A 23784-nucleotide genomic window follows, 5' to 3' on the forward strand; every position below is an offset into this window, starting at 1 on the left:
AGAGAGAGAGAGAGAGAGATCTTCTAGAAAAGGAAAATCAGGCATGTCTGTCTACAGTAAAATAAGAACAGGGAGACACATAATAAAATTGAAAGGCAACACATTTAAAACCAATAAAAGGAAATATTTGTAATCAGCACATAATTAATTTGTGGTACTCATTGCCACTAGGTATCAGTGAAACCAAGAGCAAAAGTTATGGATAATGAAGCACATGCTGTTACATTAGTTAGGATACTAAAAACAATAAGTGGTTTGTGAATCCTCAAGCTTCAGAACATATATAGACCAACTGGTAACTAAAGGATGAGGAAGAAATTACTCCATATCCTAGAGGGGAAGGGAACCAGGTCCGCCCCCTATTCTGGTCCCAGCCCCTTCAGCTTCACAAGCTTCTTACCCTCTTTCTACCTCTGAGGCAGAGTTTCATAAAACTGGAAGGGACCTTGAAAGGTCATATAGTCCAGTCCCCTGCACTCAAGGTAGGACTACGTATTATCTAGACCATCCGTGACAGGTGTTTTTCCAACCTGCCCTTAAAAATCCCCAATGATGGTGATTCCACCACTTCCCTAGGCAATTTATTACAGTGCTTAACCACTCTGACAGTTAGGAATTTTTTCCTAATATCCAACCTAAACCGCCCTGGCTGCAATTTAACCTCATTGCTTTTTGTCCTAACCTCAGAGGTTAAGAAGAACAAATTTTATCCCTCCTCCTTGTAACAACCTTTTATGTACTTGAAAACTGTTATCATGTCCCCTCTCAGTCTTCTCTTCTCCAGACTAAACAAACCCAATTTTTTCAATCTTCCCTCATAGGTCATGATTTCTAGACTTTTAATCATTTTTGTTGATCTTCTCTGGACTTTCTCCTATTTGTCCACATCTTTCCTGAAATGTGGCACCCAGAACTGGACACAATAATCCAGCTGAGGCCTAATCAGCGTGGAGTAGAGCGAAAGAATTACTTCTCATGTTTTGCTTACAATACTCCTGGTATTACATCCCAGAATGATGTTTCCTTTTTTTGCAACAGCATTACACTGTTGACTCATATTTAGCTTGTGATCGACTATGACCCCCAGATCCCTTTCTGCAGTACTCATTCCTAGGCATTCATTTCCCATTTTGTATGTGTGCAACTGATCCTTCCTTCCTAAGTGGAGTACTTTGCATTTGTCCTAATTGAATTTCATCCTATTTACTTCAGACCATTTCTCCCGTTTGTCCAGATCATTTTGAATTTTAATCCTATCTGCCAAAGCATTTGCAACCCCTCTCAGCTTGGTATCATCTGCAAACTTGGTAAGTGTACTCTATGCCATTAACTAAATCATTGATGAAGATATTGAACAGAACTGATCCCTGCGGGACCCCACTTGTTATGCCTTTCCAGCACGACTGTGAACCACTGATAACTATTCTCTGGGAACGATTTTCCAACCAGTTATGCACCCACCTTATAGTAGCTCCATCTAGGTTGTATTTCCCTAGTTTGTTTATGAGAAGGTCATGCAAGACCATATCCAAAGCCTTACTAAAGTCAAGATATGCCACATCTATCGCTTCCCCCCATCCACAAGGCTTGTTACCCTGTCAAAGAAAGGGCAAAAAGAAAAGGAGTACCCGTGGCACCTTAGAGACTAACAAATTTATTAGAGCATAAGCTTTCGTGAGCTACAGCTCACTTCATCGGATGCATCAAAGCTTATGCTCTAATAAATTTGTTAGTCTCTAAGGTGCCATGGGTACTCCTTTTCTTTTTGCGAATACAGACTAACACGGCTGCTACTCTGAAACCTGTCATTATGAAAGAAAGGGCAGTTATTCCATTATAGGATGTCTTGCACCTTTTTCTGAAGTATCTGGTACTGGGCACAACATAGAAATTAACTTATGTCAACCAAAGGGTCTATCCTTGCAGAAGATTCACTTTAAAATATCCCTAACTCCATGTCATGTGTTTGGTCACTGTTTACTCCGCCTTTCTTAAATCAAGGCACTGGGATCCAATAGTGAGATGCATAACTATGAGCTTTTAGTCATATCTTTACTGTATAAAAATTCACCCAGCACTCTCTAATCCTCCAAAGTTCTGTCCTAGCATGCCCTGAGCTCAGTATAAAACCTGGGAAGGATTCTCTGGAAGCAGTCCTTTGTTTTGTTCCCAAAGTCCTGGGGACCATTTCTATGCTGCACCTCCAGGAGGAGGGGTCAAGAAGAATTTACACCACCACACCCTTCAGATTTGGGGCTACTCCAGAGGTTGAAACAGCCCTCTGCATAAATTAGAATGGTCCCCAGCAGCTCTAATTTACAGCAGTCCTGTCTACAGAAAGGGAGAGAGAATCTGTCCCCAGGTGAGGAATTCAGTGGGGATAACCATCTAGATATCAGTTATATCACTGCTGTTCATATCTGACAAAACAAGCTGTCTCATGGGGATGTAGAAAGGGTTCTGGCAGATGTAGGATTGTTTCCAAACATGTGGATGTTCATCCTCTGATAGAAAAGCAGCCTAAGTAAGTTTATACCAATAATTATCATAGCAACAGATTGACTTCTCCCACCCACCTTCTTCGAAGCCCCTTCAAACATTGTTTTCAGGTGACACACCAAGCGCTACCAGGCTACAGAAGTCAAATTTGCACACTGTAGCATGTGGATAATTAAGTGTAACAGAGTCTCTTCCATATTGAAAGTAAGGTATCAGTCTTTGGATCACTGCTAATTTGGATAGCTTTTTGACAAACACAATATGTGTGTTCGTGCCGAAAGTGTCACATGTGTCAGTGCAGCATACTGTGGGATGACATATGCATCCAGATGTGAACATTTAGAATAGACTGAACTATTTTTTAGAAACCTGCCTCTCTGAAAACTATGATTAAAGAAAAATATAGTTGTCAGGGACAAAAAGCTCTAAAAAAAAAAAATAGTAGTAGTTTAGAGAATTAACCAGGAAAAGTCAGTTCTGTAGAGTTATGCAGTGCAGGGTGCTTTTTGTGCATAGAAACATAGTGGGCAGTACTGGTTAAATCTGTATAGTTTTATTTCTATAGAAACTGCAATGGGAAGGAATATTGTTTTATGGAGCATCTTTGAATTTTAAACAGACATTATTCTAGCAGAATTTCTTATTTACTATTTAAGCGCTTTATTTTTAAAATGTAAAGGCCAAATTGCACATGTAATTTATGATTACCATTTAAACGTCAGATCTCCCAGCTCAACAAGCCATCTCGTGATGCCGACAATTCAGAACCATCAATTACTTCCACCTCCCTCTTTTTAGGAAAGGTTATTGAAAAAGTGGTGATGGGCAGCTAGACATCGAGGATCCCTTTCAATTTGATTTTAGACCTGTCTCCTTTTGTTGGATGATGATCTCCTTTGGTGACAGACAAAGACTAAGTGTGGGATAGAATCATAAGTCTGAAAGGGACTGTAAGAGGTCATGTAGTCATCCTTCTCACCCCCTGCTCTAAGGCAAGATTAAGAATACACAGACCATCCCTAACAGGTGTTTTTCTAATATGCTCTTAAAAACCTCCGATGGTGGGAATTGCACAATTTCCTTAGGTAACCAGTTTCAGTACTTACCTATCCTTATAGTTAGAATGATTTACTTAATATCTAACCTAAATCTCACTTGCTGCAGATTTAGCCCATTACTTCTTGACTTACCTTCAGTGGACATGGAGAACAATTGATCACCATCCTCTTTATAATATTTGAAGACAGTTATGTCCCCCCTCAGCCTTCTCATCTCTAGACTGAATATGCCCAATACTTTCAACCTTGCCTTTTTGCTCTCCTCTGGACTCTCTCCAATTTGTCCACATCTTTCCTAAAGCATGGTGCCCAACACTGGACACCGAACTCCAGCTGAGGCCTCACCAGTGCCAAGCAGACCAGAACAATTACTTCCTGTGTTTTACATATGGTTCTCCTGTTGAATGCATCCCAGAATTACATTTGCCTTTTTCACCGTGATATCACACGGTTGACTTTTATATTCAATTTGTGATTTACTATACCTCCCAAATCCTTTTCTGCAGTACTGCTGCCTAGTCATTTATTCCAATTTTGTATTTGGTCATTTGATCTTTCCTTTCTAAGTCAAGTTCTTTAACATTATTGAATTTCATCTGTTTGATTTCAGACGAATTCTTCAGTTCATCAAGATTATTCTGAATTCAAACCCTGTCCTCCATAGTGCTTGCAACCCCTCCCAGTTTTGCGTTATCTGCAAATTTTTAAGCATACTCCTCCACTCATCATCCAAGTTGTTAATGAAAATATTAAATAGTACCCCTGTACCCAGGTATTCCCCAGTGGGACCCTACTTGATATGCCCTCCCAGTGTGACAGGAAACCATTGATAACTACCCTTTGAGTACAGTCTTTCAATCAGTTCTGTACCCACCCTATAGTAGGCCATATTTCCAAAAGTGCCTAAGGGAACTAGGTGCTGAACTACCATTGAAAGTCAACGTTTAAGGGACACCTAACTCCCTGAAGCACTTTTGGAAATCTCCACTTTGATTCTTTTAGACCTTCTAACTGGTTTTGCTACCCTTGACTACATGTTACTATGGACTGTGGCAGGGGTAGGCAGAACCAATCTTGACTGCATTCTTTTTCCTCTGAGAGGAGTCCAAGAGCAATGTTGGGTAAATGCTCATCTCTTCCAAGTTTCAGAATAGCAGCTGTGTTAGTCTGTATTAGCAAAAAGAAAAGGAGTACTTGTGGCACCTTAGAGACTAACAAATTTATTTGAACATAAGCTTTCGTGAGCTACAGCTCACTTCATCGGATGCATTTGGTGAAAATACAGTGAGGAGATTTATATACACACGCAGAGAACATGAAACAATGGGTTTTATCATACACACTGTAAGAAGAATGATCACTTAAGATGAGCCACCACCAGCAGTGGGGGGGGGGGGAGGAGGAGGAAAACCTTTCATGGTGACAAGCAAGGTAGGCTATTTCCAGCAGTTAACAAGAACATCTGAGGAACAGTGGGGGGTGGGGTGGGGTGGGGGGGAGAAATAACATTGGGAAATAGTTTTAATTTGTGTAATGATTCATCCATTCCCAGTCTCTATTCAAGCCTAAGTTAATTGTATCCAGTTTGCAAATTAAGTCCAATTCAGCAGTCTCTCCTTGGAGTCTGTTTTTGAAGTTTTTTTGTTGAAGGATAGCCACCCACAGGTCTGTAATTGAGTGACCGGAGAGATTGAAGTGTTCTCTGACTGGTTTTTGAATGTTATAATTCTTGACGTCTGATTTGTGTCCATTTATTCTTTTACGTGGAGACTGTCCACTTTGACCAATGTACATGGCAGAGGGGCATTGCTGGCACATGATGGCATATATCACATTGTAGATGCGCAGGTGAACGAACCTCTGATAGTGTGGCTGATGTGATTAGGCCCTATGATGGTGTCCCCTGAATAGATATGTGGACAGAGTTGGCAACGGGCTTTGTTGCAAGGATAGGTTCCTGGGTTAGTGGTTCTGTTGTGTGGTGTGTGGTTGCTGGTGAGTATTTGCTTCAGATTGGGGGGCTGTCTGTAAGCAAGGACTGGCCTGTCTCCCAAGATCCGTGAGAGTGATGGGTCGTCCTTCAGGATAGGTTGTAGATCCTTGATGATGCGTTGGAGAGGTTTTAGTTGGGGGCTGAAAGTGATGGCTAGTGACGTTCTGTTATTTTCTTTGTTGGGCCTGTCCTGTAGGAGGTGACTTCTGGGTACTCTTCTGGCTCTGTCAATCTGTTTCTTCACTTCAGCAGGTGGGTATTGTAGTTGTAAGAATGCATGAGAGAGATCTTGTAGGTGTTTGTCTCTGAGGGGTTGGAGCAAATGCGGTTATATCATAGAGCTTGGCTGTAGACAATGGATCATGTGGTCTGATCTGGATGACAGCTAGAGGCATGTAGGTAGGAATAGCAGTCAGTAGGTTTCCGATATAGGGTGGTGTTTATGTGACCATCGCGTATTAGCACCATAGTGTCCAGGAAGTGGATCTCTTGTGTGGACTGGTCTAAGCTGAGGTTGATGGTGGGATGGAAATTGTTGAAATCATGGTGGAATTCCTCAAGGGCTTCTTTTCCATGGGTCCAGATGATGAAGATGTCATCAATATAGCGCAAATAGAGTAGGGGCATTAGGGGATGAAAGCTGAGGAAGCGTTGTTCTATGTCAGCCATAAAAATGTTGGCATACTGTGGGGCCATGCGGGTACCCATCACAGTGCCGCTGATTTGAAGGTATACATTGTTCCCAAATGTGAAATAGTTATGGGTGAGGACAAAGTCACAAAGTTCAGCCACCAGGTTTGCCATGACATTATCGGGGATACTGTTCCTGACGGCTTGTAGTCCATCTTTGTGTGGAATGTTGGTGTAGAGGCTTCTACATCCATAGTGGCTAGGATGGTGGTTTTAGGAAGATCACCAATGGATTGTAGTTTCCTCAAGAAGTCAGTGGTGTCTCGAAGATAGTTGGGAGTGCTGGTAACGTAGGGCCTGAGGAGGGAGTCTACATAGCCAGACAATCCTGCTGTCAGGGTGCCAATGCCTGAGATGATGGGGCGTCCAGGATTTCCAGGTTTATGGATCTTGGGTAGCAGATAGAATACCCCAGGTCGGGGTTCAGGGGTTTGTCTGTGAGGATTTGTTCTTGTTCTTTTTCAGGGAGTTTCTTGAGCAAATGCTGTAATTTCTTTTGGTAATTCTCCGTGGGATCAGAGGGTAATGGCTTGTAGAAAGTGGTGTTGGAGAGCTGCCTAGTAGCCTCTTGTTCATATTCCGACCTATTCATGATGACAACAGCACCTCCTTTGTCAGCCTTTTTGATTATGATGTCAGAGTTGTTTCTGAGGCTGTGGATGGCATTGTGTTCTGCACGGCTGAGGTTATGGGGTAAGTGATGCTGCTTTTCCACAATTTCAGCCTGTGCACATCGGCGGAAGCACTCTATGTAGAAGTCCCGTCTGTTGTTTCGACCTTCAGGAGGAGTCCACCCAGAATCCTTCTTTTTATAGTGTTGGTAGGAAGGTCTCTGTGGGTTAATATGTTGTTCAGAGGTGTGTTGGAAATATTCCTTGAGTCGGAGACGTCAAAAATAGGATTCTAGGTCACCACAGAACTGTATCATGTTCGTGGGGGTGGAGGGGCAAAAGGAGAGGCCCCGAGATAGGACAGATTCTTCTGCTGGGTTAAGAGTATAGTTGGATAGATTAACAATATTGCTGGGTGGGTTACGGGAACCACTGTTGTGGCACCTTGTGACATGTAGTAGTTTAGATAGCTTAGTGTCCTTTTCTCCTGAGCGGTGTGACAGGACACTGTTTTATCAGACCGTTAAAACAGATCCAGAGAGAGCTTGGCTAAATATTGCAGGTATAAAGTATATAAATATTGTGCCAAAGGGATGAACGATTAGACTTTCAGGGTGAGAAACAGTCAGCAGGAAGGTGTAAAAAGATGTAATCTGTATTATTTTTCCTCTATACGTAGCTGCAATTTCTTGAAGAAACCCACCCACGCATCCTTTCTTCATCTAAATTATGCTCAATTATACTGACTTACCTGATGATTTTCAGAAAACAAATGAGGCACTTAGGGTATTGTCCTGAATCCATATAAGTCAATGCAAAAGTTCCCCTTGATTTCAATGCAACAGGATTGGATCTTTAGATTATAAACTCTTTGGGGGCAGAGATGGTCTCTCTTGTTCTGAGTTTGTCCAGTGCCTAGCACAGTGGAGTCCTGGTCCGTTACTGGGGCTCTGAGGCATTCTGGTACTTCAAGTAATGATGATAATTTTGCTACTCAAGCCCCTGTTTAGTCTTTCTTCTGTTACAGTACTAGGCAGGGGAAAGTTGGTTGCTCCCCAGCTTTGTGCTCATTAATACAGGATTGGATTTCCTAGAGTTCCTTGTCCTGCTCATCAGTTTTTACTTTAAGCATCCCAGAGAGAATATCAGTCCAAGTTCAACAGTACATCAAACAGATAAGATGCACGAATACAACCTTTTTGTTTCTTTATATACCATTCCAAGCCAGTTCACATTATTAAACTTTCTGTGATAAAAGAAACCAATATTGATTAACACCATCTAACTATGGGCTAAATGTTAGGACTTAACCCAAATACAAGCAATTGTATTATATACTGTCTAAGCCAGTGGTCAGAATGAGATCTCTCCTGCTATCTATCAATGAACTGAGGGAAAAGAATTCAGGAGCAGACCATATTTGCATAAACATACCTGGTTTGCCAAAGTGATCAATTTCAGCTGTTTTGGGTTAAAATTCACTGAAGATGTAGGAGTAATGAAGTGTTATCCTTATTGTATGACTAATGGGTGACAGAACTGTATTTAACATACTCTAATTGAGGGGGGCATCCTAACTTTAATTTCTCTCACAAGCGAGGGGTAGTGATGCCAAATCCCAGTGAAAGATAGAGGGGGATGTATTCTGTTTAAAAAGACCTAGATGCTGATTGACACTCCCTCTCCAATGTTTCAGGACACTCCGTTGAGAGCCCTTATTTCTCCTCAGGACTTATGAGAGTTGAAATCACTGATAAACTGATGTGACTAAGTGTTCTGGTGAAAGACATTGTAGAGGATGAAGTAGGTGTTGTAAATGATAAAGTCAATGGTATTAATTGTGAGGTAAAGGGTTGACTTCCAGGGGCTTTGGATCAGGCCCTTAAAGTGCTTTATTTTAAACATGGGCGTGGCTTCACTGAGTTAAGCAGCACCACTTGTGAGCGTGAATCTAAGTTTATGCTTAAGGGCTTTTCTGGATTGCGGACCCAGGCAGTGCTTAACATGAGCGATGTTGACAGATTCTGGCCCAGACAAACCCATATCTATAGGTCAGAATTAACTGTATTAAAGTATGTGTTGAAGGCATCAGTAATATTCTATTGATTTTGTAGTGAAATGTTCATATATATTTACACTGAGAAATGATCCCTACCCTGCACAGCTTTCTTCATGAAACTCCAGTATCTCCTGTGGATGGTTCTGGCAGAGACAGTTACCGCTAATTGAATGATAATTTGCCATAGCATTACAAATTGTGGTTTAACTAGAATTTATGTGGAATTTTGTATAAAACCCAATCAGACAGTAGAACAGATTTTTAGCCTTAAACCAGAGGTCATCCTCCTACTGCATCGTAATGAGAGACTCGGAATAACTCTGAAGGAAAGAGATAATTTTAAGCCTTATATTGCTAATGGGTGCATGATAATTGCGATATTTAGAAAATTCACTAATAAAATAAAACAGTGTTGACATCAGGAGCCAATTTAATCTGATGTCAATTAACCTGATTAATCTCAATAAAGGACTGGAAAGTGTTCTCTTTCCAAATGACCTTTTAAAAAGAAATGTCACAGGGATTTTTATACAGTAGTGTGAAGATAGAAAAGGCATGTAATAATAGTTTATGTGACTCCAGAGAGATCTTGTAACCCTTTGTGGAGCCTTTTGATAGATAAACTGATCAGTACATGGACTGCAAATCTAGAAATTTGGGTTCGATTCCTGGTCTGTCACAGGTTTCCTATGTCACTTACAGAGCTGTACAAATAATGGACTGTTTGTTTTGGTGGTTGAACTAAAAAATCATCCTGAAACCATTTTTCTCCCCAAATTTCCAGTGAATCAAAAAAACCCCAGACATATTTCATGATGGGTCAAAAAAAAAATTGTCAACCCCAAATGAAATGTTGGGTTTAGTTTTTCTGTTTTTTTAAAACCTTTTAAAAAAATTGAACTCAAATTTGAAACAAGTCTTTTCAAATTAAAAAAAAAACATTTCATTAAACTCCTGATTAAACATTTTGACTATTTTGGATTTTCTGTTGACACAGATTCATAAAATGTTTCTCGACACTAATCTGCATTTCTTGGCGAAAAATTTCATCTTAAAATGTTGTCCAGCTCTAATGACTTAATCTCTCTGACCCTCAGTGCTCCATTTGTAAAATGGGAACTATCCTACTGCCTTACTCCCATCTTTTGTGTGTTTTTGTCCATTTAGACTGTAAACTCCTGGGGTATGGGTTATCCCTTAATATATGTTTGTTCAAGGGACAACACAATGGGGCACCCAGTCAGTCTGGGATTGGAGAGGTTTGCATTTTTGTGATAGACCAATACTACTTTCTGTTTGAGGCCCATTCCACTTTTACTCCCATTAGGCTGAAGAGGGTGTTTTAATGGTCTTGTAAGGTAAGAGAGCTTCAGGGCTCTTGGATGGAGAATGGCTGAGCTTAACATGGAAAACAAATGTATTTACTGAGGACCAAATTCACAGGGAGGTGTGGATGGTGGGAGCTGCACCAGAGCAGGGTATCCCCACCAGGTAAGGGTTGTCACTGGGGAGGTCACAAAGGAAGGACAGTTTTAACATCTGTTTGGGGGTCATTAGTAAAACCACTAGTGGTGGAGGCTGCTTGGGAGAAGTGATGAATCTGTTGGTGGAGGCTGCTGGGATAGGTGATGAATCTACATCTTGGCCCTGTTCTGGCTATGCAGAAAACCATTCTGAGGCAACACAAACTATACACAGGCTCTAGCTGGGGTGACTCGCCTTAGCTTCAGATGGACCTACTACTTTCAGCTGCCTGCAGTCTCTGGTCTGTGCTGTCACAACTCAGGGTGTGGCTTGAGCTTCTTCTCTTAGATTCATAGATACTAAGGTCAGAAGGGACCATTCTAATCATCTAGTCCGACCTCCTGCACAGCGCAGGCCACAGAATCTCACCCACCCACTCCTACGAAAAACCTCACCTATGTCTGAGCTATTGAAGACCTCAAATCATGGTTTAAAGACTTTAAGGAGCAGAGAAGCCACCCTCAAGTTACTCATGCCCCATGCTACAGAGGAAGGCGAAAAACCTCCAGGGCCTCTCCAATCTGCCCTGGAGGAAGATTCCTTCCGACCCCAAATATGGCAATCAGCAAAACCCTGAGCATATGGGCAAGATTCAGCAGCCAGATACCCAGGAAAGAATTTTCTGTACTAACTCAGATCCCATCCATCTAATATCCCATCTCAGGGGATTAGTCCTATTTACCCTGAATATTTAAAGATCAATTACTTACCAAAATCCCATTATCCCATCATACCATCTCCTCCATAAACTTATCAAGTAGAATCTTAAAACCAGATAGATCTTTTGCCCCCACTGCTTCCCTTGGAAGGCTATTCCAAAACTTCACTCCTCTGATGGTTAGAAACCTTCGTCTAATTTCAAGTCTAAACTTCCTGGTGACCAGTTTATACCCATTTGTTCTTGTGTCCACATTGGTGCTGAGCTGAAATAATTCCTCTCCCTCTCCTGTATTTATCCCTCTGATATATTTATAGAGAGTGATCATATCTCCCCTCAACCTTCTTTTACTTAGGCTAAACAAACCAAGCTCCTTAAGTCTCCTTTCATAAGACAAGTTTTCCATTCCTCGGATCATCCTAGTAGCCCTCCTCTGTACCTGCTCCAGTTTGAATTCATCCTTTTTAAACATGGGAGACCAGAACTGCACACAGTATTCTAGGTGAGGTCTCACCAGTGCCTTGTATAATGGTACTAAAACCTCCTTATCCCTACTGGAAATGCCTCTCCTGATGCATCCCAAAACCGCATTAGCTTTTTTCACAGTCATATCACATTGGCAGCTCATAGTCATCCTATGATCAACCAATACTCCAAGGTCCTTCTCCTCTTCCGTTACTTCTAATTGATGCGTCCCCATCTTATAACTAAAATTCTTGTTATTAATCCCTAAATGCATAACCTTACACTTCTCACTATTCAATTTCATCCTATTACTATTACTCCAGTTTATAAGGTCATCCAGATCCTCCTGTATAACATCCCGATCCTTCTCTGAATTGGCAATACCTCCCAGCTTTGTATCATCTGCAAACTTTATGAGCACACTCCCACTTTTTGTGCCAAGGTCAGTAATAAAAAAGATTAAATAAGATTGGTCCCAAAACCGATCCCTGAGGAACTCCACTGGTAACCTCCCTCCAACCTGACAGTTCGCCTTTCAGTAGGACCCGTTGCAGTCTCCCCTTTAACCAATTCCTTATCCACCTTTTGATGTTCATATTGATCCCCATCTTCTCCAATTTAACTAATAATTCCCCATGTGGCACGGTATCAAATGCCTTACTGAAATCTAGGTAAATTAGATCCACTGCATTTCCTTTATCTAAAAAATCTGTTACTTTTTTCAAAAAAGGAGATTAGGTTGGTTTGGCATGATCTACCTTTTGTAAAACCATGTTGTATTTTGTCCCCTTTACCATTGACTTCAATGTCCTTAACTAATTTCTCCTTCAAAATTTTTTCCAGGACCTTGCATACTACAGATGTCAAACTAACTGGCCTGTAGTTACCCAGATCACTTTTTTTCCTTTCTTAAAAATAGGAACTATATTAGCAATTCTCCAATCATTCGGTACAACTCTTGAGTTTACAGATTCATTAAAAATTCTTGCTAATGGGCTTGCGATTTCAGGTGCCAATTCCTTTAATATTCTTGGATGAAGATTATCTGGGCCCCCCGATTTAGTCCCATTAAGCTGTTTCAGTTTTGTTTCTACCTCAGATATGGTAATATCTACCTCCATATCCTCATTCCCATTTGTCATGCTACCATTATCCCTAAGATCCTCTTTAGCCTTATTAAAGACTGAGGCAAAATATTTGTTTAGATATTGGGCCATGCCTAGATTATCTTTAACCTCCACTCTATCCTCAGTGTTTAGCGGCCCCACTTCTTCTTTCTTAGTTTTCTTCTTATTTATATGACTATAGAACCTTTTACTATTGGTTTTAATTCCCTTTGCAAGGTCCAACTCTATTTGACTTTTAGCCTGTCTCACTTTATCCCTACATGTTCTGACCTCAATTAGGTAGCTTTCCTTGCAGATCCCTCCCATCTTCCACTCCCTGTATGCTTTCTGCTTCTTCTTAATCACCTCTCTAAGATGCTTGCTCATCCAGCTTGGTCTACAACTCTTTCCTATGAATTTTTTTCCCCTTTCTTGGGATACAGGCTTCCGATAGCTTCTGCAGCTTTGATTTAAAGTAATCCCAGGCCTCCTCTACCTTTAGATTCATAAGTTCTTCAGTCCAATCCACTTCCCTAACTAATTTCCTTAATTTTTGAAAGTCAGCCCTTTTGAAAACAAAAACTCTAGTTGCAGATTTATTTTTGTTAATCCTTCCATTTAGTTTGAACTGAATTAGCTCATAATCACTTGAGCCAAGATTGTCCCCTACAACCATTTCTTCTATGAGGTCCTCACTACTCACCAAAATTAAATCTAAAATGGCATCCCCTACAGTCGGTTCAGCAACTACTTGATGAAGGAATCCATCAGCTATTGCATCTAGGAAAATCTGAGCCCTATTATTATTACTAGCACTGGTCCTCCAGTCTATATCTGGGAAGTTAGTCTCCCATGATCACACAGTTTCTATTAGTATTTACTTGATTAAAAACATTAAAAAGGGCTCTATCCATATCCAAATTAGATCCTGGAGGTCTATAGCACACCCCAAGCACTATCGTAGGAGAGGCTTTACTGGTTTTCTTCCCCAATATAAATTTTGCCCAGATGGACTCTCTTATCCATTGCATCACTTCTTATTTCTTTACATTCTACCTCATCATTGATATACAATGCTACTCCACCACCTTTACCTTTATTTCTGTCTTTCCTAAACAGAACATACCCTTCAATACCTGTAGTCCAGTCATGACTACTATTCCACCATGTTTCTGTTATCCCTATAATATCTGGTTTCACTTCCTGCACCAGTAGCTCTAGTTCCTCCGTTTTGTTACCTAGGCTCCTCGCATTGGTGTACAAAATCTCTTGTCTTTGCCTTGTATGCATTCATAAGGTGAAAGTAAAGCATTTATGATGGGTTTAAGATTTGGATATAATTAAAGGTTGTCAAAATGTTAAATGATAATGAAATTTTTCATGGAAAATGTTTGTTTTGGTTGAAATTTTCTGTTATTTTCCCCCCATGAAAAGCTGAAAATAGGGAAAAAAAATAGTCCCCCCCCATTTCAGTCTCTTTTTCTTCTCTGTTTTCCAGGACAAAGTTGAAAGAGAGAGAAAAGGAGGAAAAATTTCAAACCTGAAAAGTATTTTGGTTTCTTTTCATTGAACTGAAAAATTATGTAAAAGTTTTTGAATGAAATGAAAAGTTTCATTTTGTTTGCCTTTATTTTTATGGAAAATAGATAGCATTTTTTGACCAGGTATCATTATAATTCACCCATCTGGCATACAGATCTCCCATTTACCCCAAATGTAAAATATGCCCCTAGTTTCATAGAAGTAAAAATTATTACAAGTGCCTAAAATGACATGGTGGAAGACTTTGTGGAAGTATCAAAATCTGTACTGCACTCTTGAGACAATAGCTCTGATTAGTATAAGTAATCTTCCTGAATGCTAAAACCCCTAGCAAAATATCTATTTTAGTTCTTCTAAAAATGGAACACAGGAAGGCTAAAACATGCCTAATAGAGCTATGAATAACAATAGGCATCCATCCCATGCCTGCTTTAAATGTATTAAATCAGCTTCTAAGGTCATGGGCTGGGTTATATTTGATTTTGTCAGAATCATTAGTTGATAAATACAGAGTGTTTCAGGAAAGGAACTTGAGTCTGTCTGTGTGCTCTGTATGCCAGAACCATGGAATGCTTTTCTTTTTTTTTAGCCTGCAGACCTTTCTTGTGTTTGAGTAGATAAATGTAAATTCGAGATTTGAGCAAATAGTGTTTAGATGTTTTAAAACAGCCAGGTATAGCTGGTGCTGGATCACATTTTATGCCTATATTGTGTTCTAAATTTGAAGAAACTTAGTATAGCAAAATTCCTTCAATGTTCTTAATAAAAAACAAAAATCAGGATTGATCTGGCCTCACTTTGAACTGATGGCTAGTATGAAGGACAGAGAATGGGTACCCCAGAAAATTCTTTTGGAATCTAGGATGATGGATGAAAAATTTTGGAATTCTTTAAAATGTCCTTTTGGTATCCCAGATGTGCTGAGAAGGAAGACACCCATCTCACAATGGCCCTGATCTTGCAAAGACTTATGCACATGCTTAATTTAAAGGATATGACATAAATGAGCATACACATGGGCTTAAGGCTAAGCTTATGTGTTAATGTTGACAGAAACAGGGCCCATGGAAGCTGCTCCAATCTCTTCATTGTTTATAGATCCGAGGTGCTCTGAGAACTGGGACTTAAAAAAAAAATTGACAAGTTTTGAAGATTTGGCAGTTTGAGCAAAGGGAAAACCTATAAATTATAAGGACTCTGAAAAATTATGTTGGACAAAGTATTTACACTGTCCATTTGTCTTTAAGTATTAGTGACTGATTTTTGCATGAATTTTAATATCCAACGTGTATTCTTTAAGTGTTCAGTTTATCTATGTTGCCCAGAGAAAATCTGAAATGTAATAAACTGACAGTAGGTATGGAGGATTATTATGTATATATTCCTTGAGCAACTATTTTGAGGTCATGAGCACACATAGGCAAAACCTAGATTGAAGACTCAAACAGCAGTGTTCAGAAAATGTATGTTTGAGAGCAAGAATGGATACTTTGTGGTATATGAAACAAACTGTATAGGATTTAAGATGAACAGAAAACAGGATTCAAAGTTACGGGGCTATTAATCAGTGATTGAACAAAAGAGGAGTAACTAAAACTCTGGGCAATCAAGTTTCATACGAATAGGCCACAGTGTGGGGGGTAAAAAAGTCTCAGGTTCTGCCATGTGTTTTATTGTTGTTAAAAAGGAAGACCAATTTGCAACTGGATTCCAATTTCTGAATGGGGTCGAGGTTATGAATGTTGTCTTAAAATTTGATTTCTGTTCAAACTAATGGCAAAGGCTATGACTGCAAAGGTAGTGTTCATGCTGATTTTAAACCTTAAAAACCTTCACATTGGGAGATACAAAAAATATCTTGTGTAATTAAAAAAAGTTGGTGCATTAAAGGCCTGTTTCTCCTTTTCATTTATAGTGCTTTTATATTAGTGTAACTACTGACTTTTTCAGGAAGTTACTCTTGATTTGCATGAGTGCAAGTGAGAAAAGAATCAGGCTCAATGTGTTTAGTTTGAGTTTTTGTTTAAGTCAATACTAATATTGTTTGTGGTGGGTGCTCCCCAGAACACTGAAGAAAAGCCTCCCTATTTACAATCTGATAGTCGTCCTTAGCCCGTTTGCTGTATATAATGTTGAACAGGAAGATACTTTTTCTTCCTATGAGGTCCAAGTCAGAAGATCCTCTTAACAGCATGAGTCTGTGCATCCTCCTTTTGGATAGTTTGACACTTTCAGTGAAAGAAAATGTAGAGTTAAGTATAGAAATGGGCTGTAGCCAATACTTCAGCTCCAACTTCTCCCCACACCTTGAACTTTGTGAGGGTTCCCAATCCAATTCCAGGCCCAGCTCGGGGCTGATTCTTAGGAGCTCTAAGTTGTGCTGCTGATAGAGTCCTTAATGGACCTTATGTTAGTGGAGCATCAGTGTAGCACAGTGAACTTCCACTATACCCACCACTGCCATCTTGCCCCCTACACATATCATACACAGAGGTTTGGAAGGCAGGACGCATAGGGACCTGACTCAGGACATCTGTGCCAGCAGGGTGCTCTGCTACTACAGGGGAATGCTCTGCTGGCCAGTTGCAGACAATTTCAAGCCCGTTTGCACCTCCTGCATGGCCCAAAGAGAATGGATTTGATTAAAGAATCTGGTCTAGAGAACATACCTTCTTCATTCCAGCAGCGAGAGTGGGTTGGGTTGGAGAGGACTCAAATTTAGCAGGCCACCAACTAGATGGAGGATATAAAAGACAATTCAAAGAGGATGCTGATACATTTGATAGGGTTCATAGAATGATTAAAGGATTAGAAAACATGCCTTATAGTGATAGACTAAAAAAGCTCGATCTGTTTAGCTACACAAAAAGAAGGTTAATGGATGAGTTGATTACAACTATAAGTACCTAATGGGTAACAAAAAATTCATAGTGGGATCTTCAATCTAGCAGAGAACAGTATAACATGATCCAGTGGTTGGAAGCCAGACAAATTCAGATTGGAAATAAGGCATAACTTGTTAACAGTGAAAGTAATTAACCATTGGAACAATTTATCAAAAGTCATGGTGGATTCTTCATCACTGGCAATATCCAAAAGATATGCTCAAGGAATTTTGAGGAAGTTCTATGGTCCTGTGTTATACTGGAAGTCAGCCTAGTTGATCTCAATGGTCCCTATCCATGAATCTATAAAGATGGGTTCTCTGAGCAAGATTGGGGTACAGCTCCCTGGTGGGAATCTTGACACTTCTCCTTTCCCTAGTGGCTGGAGGCAGGTAGGAGTTGATTCCTTTCCTGGGTGTTGCCTCTGAACTGTGGGACTTCCCAACTTTCATTCCTCATCATTGCTATTAGATTTAGTAATTAGGCTATTTGGGAGTCTGGTAAAACTTCCCAAGCTCGATGTGAATGTGTTAATGGGGGCAAAAGGAGGGAGAGATTGAATCAGATTCCAAGGCCAGAAGGGACCATTCTGATAATGTAGTCTAACCTCTTGCATAACACAGAATAGGCACAGTGATAAATTAGATAAGTGAAGTATGATACAAAAAGAAGATTCGGGAAGAAGGAAAATATATAGGAGGAGGCAGACAGCATAAGGAAAAGAGAAAAGAAAAAGGAGAGAAGAAAAGAGGAAACAGACAAACTTAAACAGTTTGCCAGAATCTATTGTAGGAAAGAAAATGAAAATGTGGAACAAAGGGAGTAAGAGGAAGATGGTGTAACAAAAGTGAAGGATGGAATCCTGCTAGCGTGAATGAAGACAGTTATGTTGATACCATAGCAAGGGCATATATTAAGAACATTTTGAACATTAAGAAGAACATTTTGCCGCTAGCATTGTAGTTATTCTATTTAAAGCATTCACTTTTTCTTCTGTCTACTCTGTCACTTTCTGAAAATTGCACAATTCTGTTCTCAAACACTATTATGAAAAAAGCAATCAAATCTATTGTCTGGGGTGTAAAGATGCTGACTACCTCTTTATAACATTCAGAGAAAGAGAAAAGAGATAAATAACCTGAGAAGTAAACAAATCATTAGAATTTTTAATAAGTCTTCACCCAAAAAAACCCCAAGCACCAAAGTTTTATCTACCAACTGCTGCTTATGGTCCAATAGACAAGGCTGTGCATTTGGAGTCAGGAGACATTCCATATCTGTCCTTTCTTAAAGAGTCTAATGGGCATCATGATGGAATGGTTACTTTCTTGGGCAATGTCTACATATTTTGCCCAACAGAAGAAACAATGGATTCCTTACAAAACAACAACAAAACAACTGTAGTTTAGGGAGATCATGTGCAAATGAAAGATTTAAGTATCATGAAAGAGGAGCCATCATGTATTCCTAAAAATTAATATTTTTATTAACAATAACAATAATAATGCCTGATTCTTACATTGTGCTTTTCACTAGCCATTCTCAAAGTGCTTTATGAAAGATGTCAGTATCACTATTTTTACAGAGGGGGAACTGGATGCACAGAGTGGGGAAGTGATTTGCTCAATGTCACCAAACAGGTCAGTGACGGAGTTTGGAGTAGAACCCACATCTCAGTCTGGTGTTCTAGCCACTAGGTTGTAGATTATAGTATATAACTTTACCAATGTTTGGAACAATGGTATTAAGTTGAAAATGAAATTGCTTCACAGTGATAGCTAGGATAGAAAGCTAGCATGGTTCTCTAGTGACAGAATGCTATGCTATGAGTTATGTACCAGCAATATGGCAACAAAAATTATCTATACTCACAAGAAGGAACCAGGAGGTAAATTCATCTGTGACATAAGCAAGTGATGGAAATGGAGCTGGACCTTCTGTGTTAGACTCAACTCTTTATGACAGGGACTGTGTCTTCATATGTGTGTGTACACCACTTCCAACAATGGCACCACTATCTCAGTAGGGCTTCTGAGTGCTACTGAAATATAAATATTAAACAAAAATAAAAGGCTGTATTTGGCCTCCTGGAGCAGAGTTAGTGTCTGTGTTCTGCTTGTCAGACTCTCTAATGTCCGCTTGCAACTAGGTACAGATATCAAAGCCTAGGTGAATGCTAGGACACCATTTGCATGAGGAAGATGGAGGGAAATGAGATAAGAGGAAGAAGAGAAGCTTCTTTTAGACTTTTTTCTGTTTTGTTCTGTGCCTGTCCCAACATTCAATTTTCTATCTGTGGGAAAGAATGGCTAGATGGATTAAGGTGTTTGCTTTTGAATAGCCAGACATAACAATCAAGGGACACTTGTGTGGCTCATTTCTTAGAAATGAAATCTTGCCTTGCTCAAATGTTTAAAGTCACCTTGGCAGTTGATGTGAGGTCATCACTATGCTTTAGGCAAATTACCTACTGGCCACACCCACTACACTGGCCACTGGATGATCTCCATTTTACAACTGGAGAAACTGAGGTTCTAGTGACTTGTTTAAGCACTTACACAGCTAGTCAGGGTCAGAGCTGGGAACAGAGCACCGTTGCCAACTCTCATAATTTTGTCATGAATCTCATGACAATTATTGTTTTCCTTAAAACAGATCTCCTGGAGTCAAGTGGATATGTGATGATTTCAGCCTTCATTCTTAAAAAGTACGTTTCTAGCCCTTGTGGCTATGTGAGAGCTCCAAAATGTGACCCCACTGCACCCTATAAGCTCAGAAAGAAGAAGGCAAATAAAAAGAACACCAAATCTATTATTTTATATAATCTCATTATTTTAAAGTGAATATTAAAGTGAATATTAAAGCCTGACTCATGATTTTTAAACATTTGCAGTTAAGAATACTGTAAAAAACACTCATTAGAGAAAGGTACTGTTTTAAAACATCAACCAACCAAGCCCTTCCAAACATAAGTATAGTAACTGTCCCCTAAAAAAAAAAAAAGAGTACTTGTTGCACCTTAGACTAAAAATTTGAGCATAAGCTTTTGTGAGCTACAGCTCACTTCATTGGATGCATGCAGTAGAAAATACAGTGGGGAGATTTTATATACACAGAGAATATGAAACAATGGGTGTTACCATACACACTATAATGAGAGTGATCAGGTAAAGTGAGCTATTACCAGCAGGGGGCGCAGGGAAGAACTTTTTAGTGATAATCAAGGTGGGCCATTTCCAGCAGTTGACAAGAACGTGTGAGGAACAGTGTGGGTGTGTGTGTGGGGGTGGGGAAGAGAACAAACATGGGGAAATAGTTTTACTTTGTGTAATGACCCATCCACTCCCAGTCTTTATTCAAACCTAAGTTAATTGTGTCCAGTTTGCAAATTAATTCCAATTCAGCAGTCTCTCGTTGGAGTCTGGTTTTGAAGTTTTTTGTTGAATTGCCACTTTTAGGTCTGTAATCGAGTGACCAAAGAGATCGACTGGTATTTGAATGTTATAATTCTTGACGTCTTTGTGTCCATTTATTATTTTATGTAGAGACTGTCTAGTTTGGCCAGTGTACATGGCAGAGGGGTATTGCTGGCACATGATGGCATTATCACATTGGTAGATGTGCAGGTGAACCAGCCTCTGATAGTGTGGCTGATGTGATTAGGCCCTATGATGGTGTCCCCTGAATAGGTATGTGGACAGAGTTGGCAACGGTCTTTGTTGCAAGGATAGGTTCCTGGGTTAGTGTTTTTGTTGTTTGGTTGCTGGAGAGTATTTGCTTCAGGCTGGGGGGCTGTCTGTAAGCAAGGACTGGCCTATCTCCCAAGATCTGGGAGAGTGATGGGTCGATCTTCAGGATAGGTTGTAGATCCTTGATGATGCATTTGAGAGGTTTTAGTTGGGGGTTGAAGGTGATGGTTAGTGGCGTTCTGTTATTTTCCTTGTTGGGCCTGTCCTGTAGTAGGTAAATTCTGGGTACTCTTCTGGCTCTGTCAATCTGTTTCTTCACTTCAGCAGGTGGCTATTGTAGTTGTAAGAATGCTTGATAGAGATCTTGTAGGTGTTTGTTTCTGTCTTAGGGATTGGAGCAAATGTGGTTGTATCGTAGAGCTTGGCTGTAGACAATGGATCTTGTGGTGTGGTCTGGATGAAAGCTGGAGGCATATAGGTAAGCATAGCGGTCAGTAGGTTTCCAGTATAGGACTTAACTGGGACAATTTCACACAACTGGGTTCAGAGCAATACACTCCGATTACTGGTTTCAGAGTAGCAGCCGTGTTAGTCTGTATTCGCAAAAAGAAAAGGAGTACTTGTGGCACCTTAGAGACTAACAAATTTGAGCATAAGCTTTCGTGAGCTACAGCTCACTGCATTGGATGCATCTGGTGGAAAAAACAGAGGGGAGATTGATCAATAGAAATAGCACATCTGGCAATGTCTGCAAACTAATCATTAACAGGTGTGAATTGAGCTCTGTGAGCATACATTTCCCACTGTGTGGCTCTTTGATCACTTCAGGGTGCTTCCTAATTAGTGATGGGTCTGAGTCACAGGATTTCAAATCTGGATCAAGACTTTGAACATCCCAAATGTCAGTGTTGTTTGCACCAGGCCATAGAGAAAGTAGACACCTGCAAAATCCAGTTCCAAATAAAAATTCTGAACAACCTCACAACTACAGAAAATTGGGGTTCGGGACCAATATTCTGTAGCTGGGAACTGTAATTCATATTCTCTGTGAATAGATACCTATAACATACACACATACCAGTGGGTTACATTTACAGTGATAGGATGTTATTAAAACTGATGAATTACCAATGATTACTTTAGAGAAAAACAAATTCAGTTGCTTTTTTTTTTTAGTATCCACTGAAATTTCCAACCACATTGCAGAGTTAACTGAGTAATGGATTGAGAGCAGTGTAATAGAAAAGGCCTCTTCACAAGAATCATAGAATATCAGGGTTGGAAGGGATCTCAGGAGATCTAGTCCAACCTCCTGCTCAAAGCAGGGCCAATCCCCAATTTTTGCCCCAGATTTCTAAATGGCCCCCTCAAGGATTGAGCTCATAACCCTGGGTTTCGCAGGCTCAAACCACTGAGCTATCCCTCCCTCAGAAAATATATTTAGAAGAATGCCAAAATAACTTGGAAAACAGAAGCAAATTGAAGAATCTTTGTGGTGTGTAAAGACTGAAGATGAAATTCATGTGCTGTGAAAAAGCCTTTTCCTAAGATTCTAAATTTTTTCCTTGATTATCTGTGGAATGAAATAAAATGTGTGCGAGATACTGTGCAAGATGTGCTCTGACGAGGAGAGTCAGTAATGGGTGGGAAACTACATGATCTAATCTGCAGACTGCACATTTTCAAATGCCAGAGTCTCAATTATGCTGAATTCAAAGCAAAATTGAAACTCTGTACCTACAAATCCCATCCTATCAGCATCTATCCGGATTTGCTTGAGATACCTTCTAAATAAATAATAAATAAAGGATTTGGGTTAAGTTATATTAAAAAAATTTATGGTATTTTTTTATACCAAATGGAGGCTTATGGCATGGACGCTTTTGTTAACGTTAATGTACCTTGACATCTTTTAACTCAGTACTGCAGACTGTCAAAGGTGCTTTAAAAATAGTCCAATATTCTCCACAGCTCTTCCTCCAAGAGGAGAGTCTTGTGTGAAATGATAACTGCCTCAACACCGATTCATGTTTACAAAATACATCTTTTCACTGCACAGGGCTCGCAGTGACACTTGGAAAAAAAGAATGGGGAATGACACAAACCTTGGCATGTGAATCATGGAAGTTAATGAAACTACACTCCCCCCCCCCGAGGAAAAAAAAACGGAGCCAAGGTGTTAGTGGATTATATATTAAAAAGTTATATTCTGAGCTCTTCAATGAGAGAACAGTAAATCAGCATAGCTATGTCTCTGAGTGTGAAAAAAATCCAGCCCCTGAGAGACCTAGCTACTGCCTCTTGGGGAGGTGGATTAACTATAGCAATGGGGGACTCTATGCTGCTGAAGCATTTTAAGTATAGAGTGTGATGTCAAACTTGGTACTGCTGTGCCCCCTTATCTGTCAATGCTTTACTAGTGACAAATAGCAAACCCCTCCAGATGCTATCATCACTCAGCACAACAGCATGTGAGCCCCACAACCAGCTAGATTGTATGAATGCTCCCAGAGCCACTCCTGATTCACACAGAGAAAGGCACCAGTTTCCCCCAGCTCCCTAGCCTTATACCTCAGAGCTGTACCATCTTGCCATGGTCGGAAGCCTGACAGGTGTAGGTTTTTTACCTATCTGCCCCTCCACCAATGTGGAAAGCTTATACTAGCATTTGTGACCAGAGCTGGGATTTCCCAAGCACTTCAAGCAAAATACACTGTTTTATTAAATTTTATTAAATTTATTAAAGTTAGTTTAAAAACAAATTTACAAAGTTAAGAAGGAAGTACTGTACATCTGGGGTCAGTAGTGGTCGAGTTATGAGGGATTACAAGTACTGGTTGCAAGGTTCACAGGATACATACATAGTACATGACCAGCATAGACCCGGATTGGGGTGCGGGAGTTTTTAAAATGTCAGTGGACTCTAAATACATTCTGTGGGTGGCGTACCAGAGAACAAGTCAGTATTGGTGTAGTGAATAAGTACATGGGTGGGGTGCGTCCCT

The sequence above is a fragment of the Dermochelys coriacea genome, chromosome 3 (assembly GCF_009764565.3).
Source record: "Dermochelys coriacea isolate rDerCor1 chromosome 3, rDerCor1.pri.v4, whole genome shotgun sequence".
Classification (NCBI taxonomy): domain Eukaryota; kingdom Metazoa; phylum Chordata; order Testudines; family Dermochelyidae; genus Dermochelys; species Dermochelys coriacea.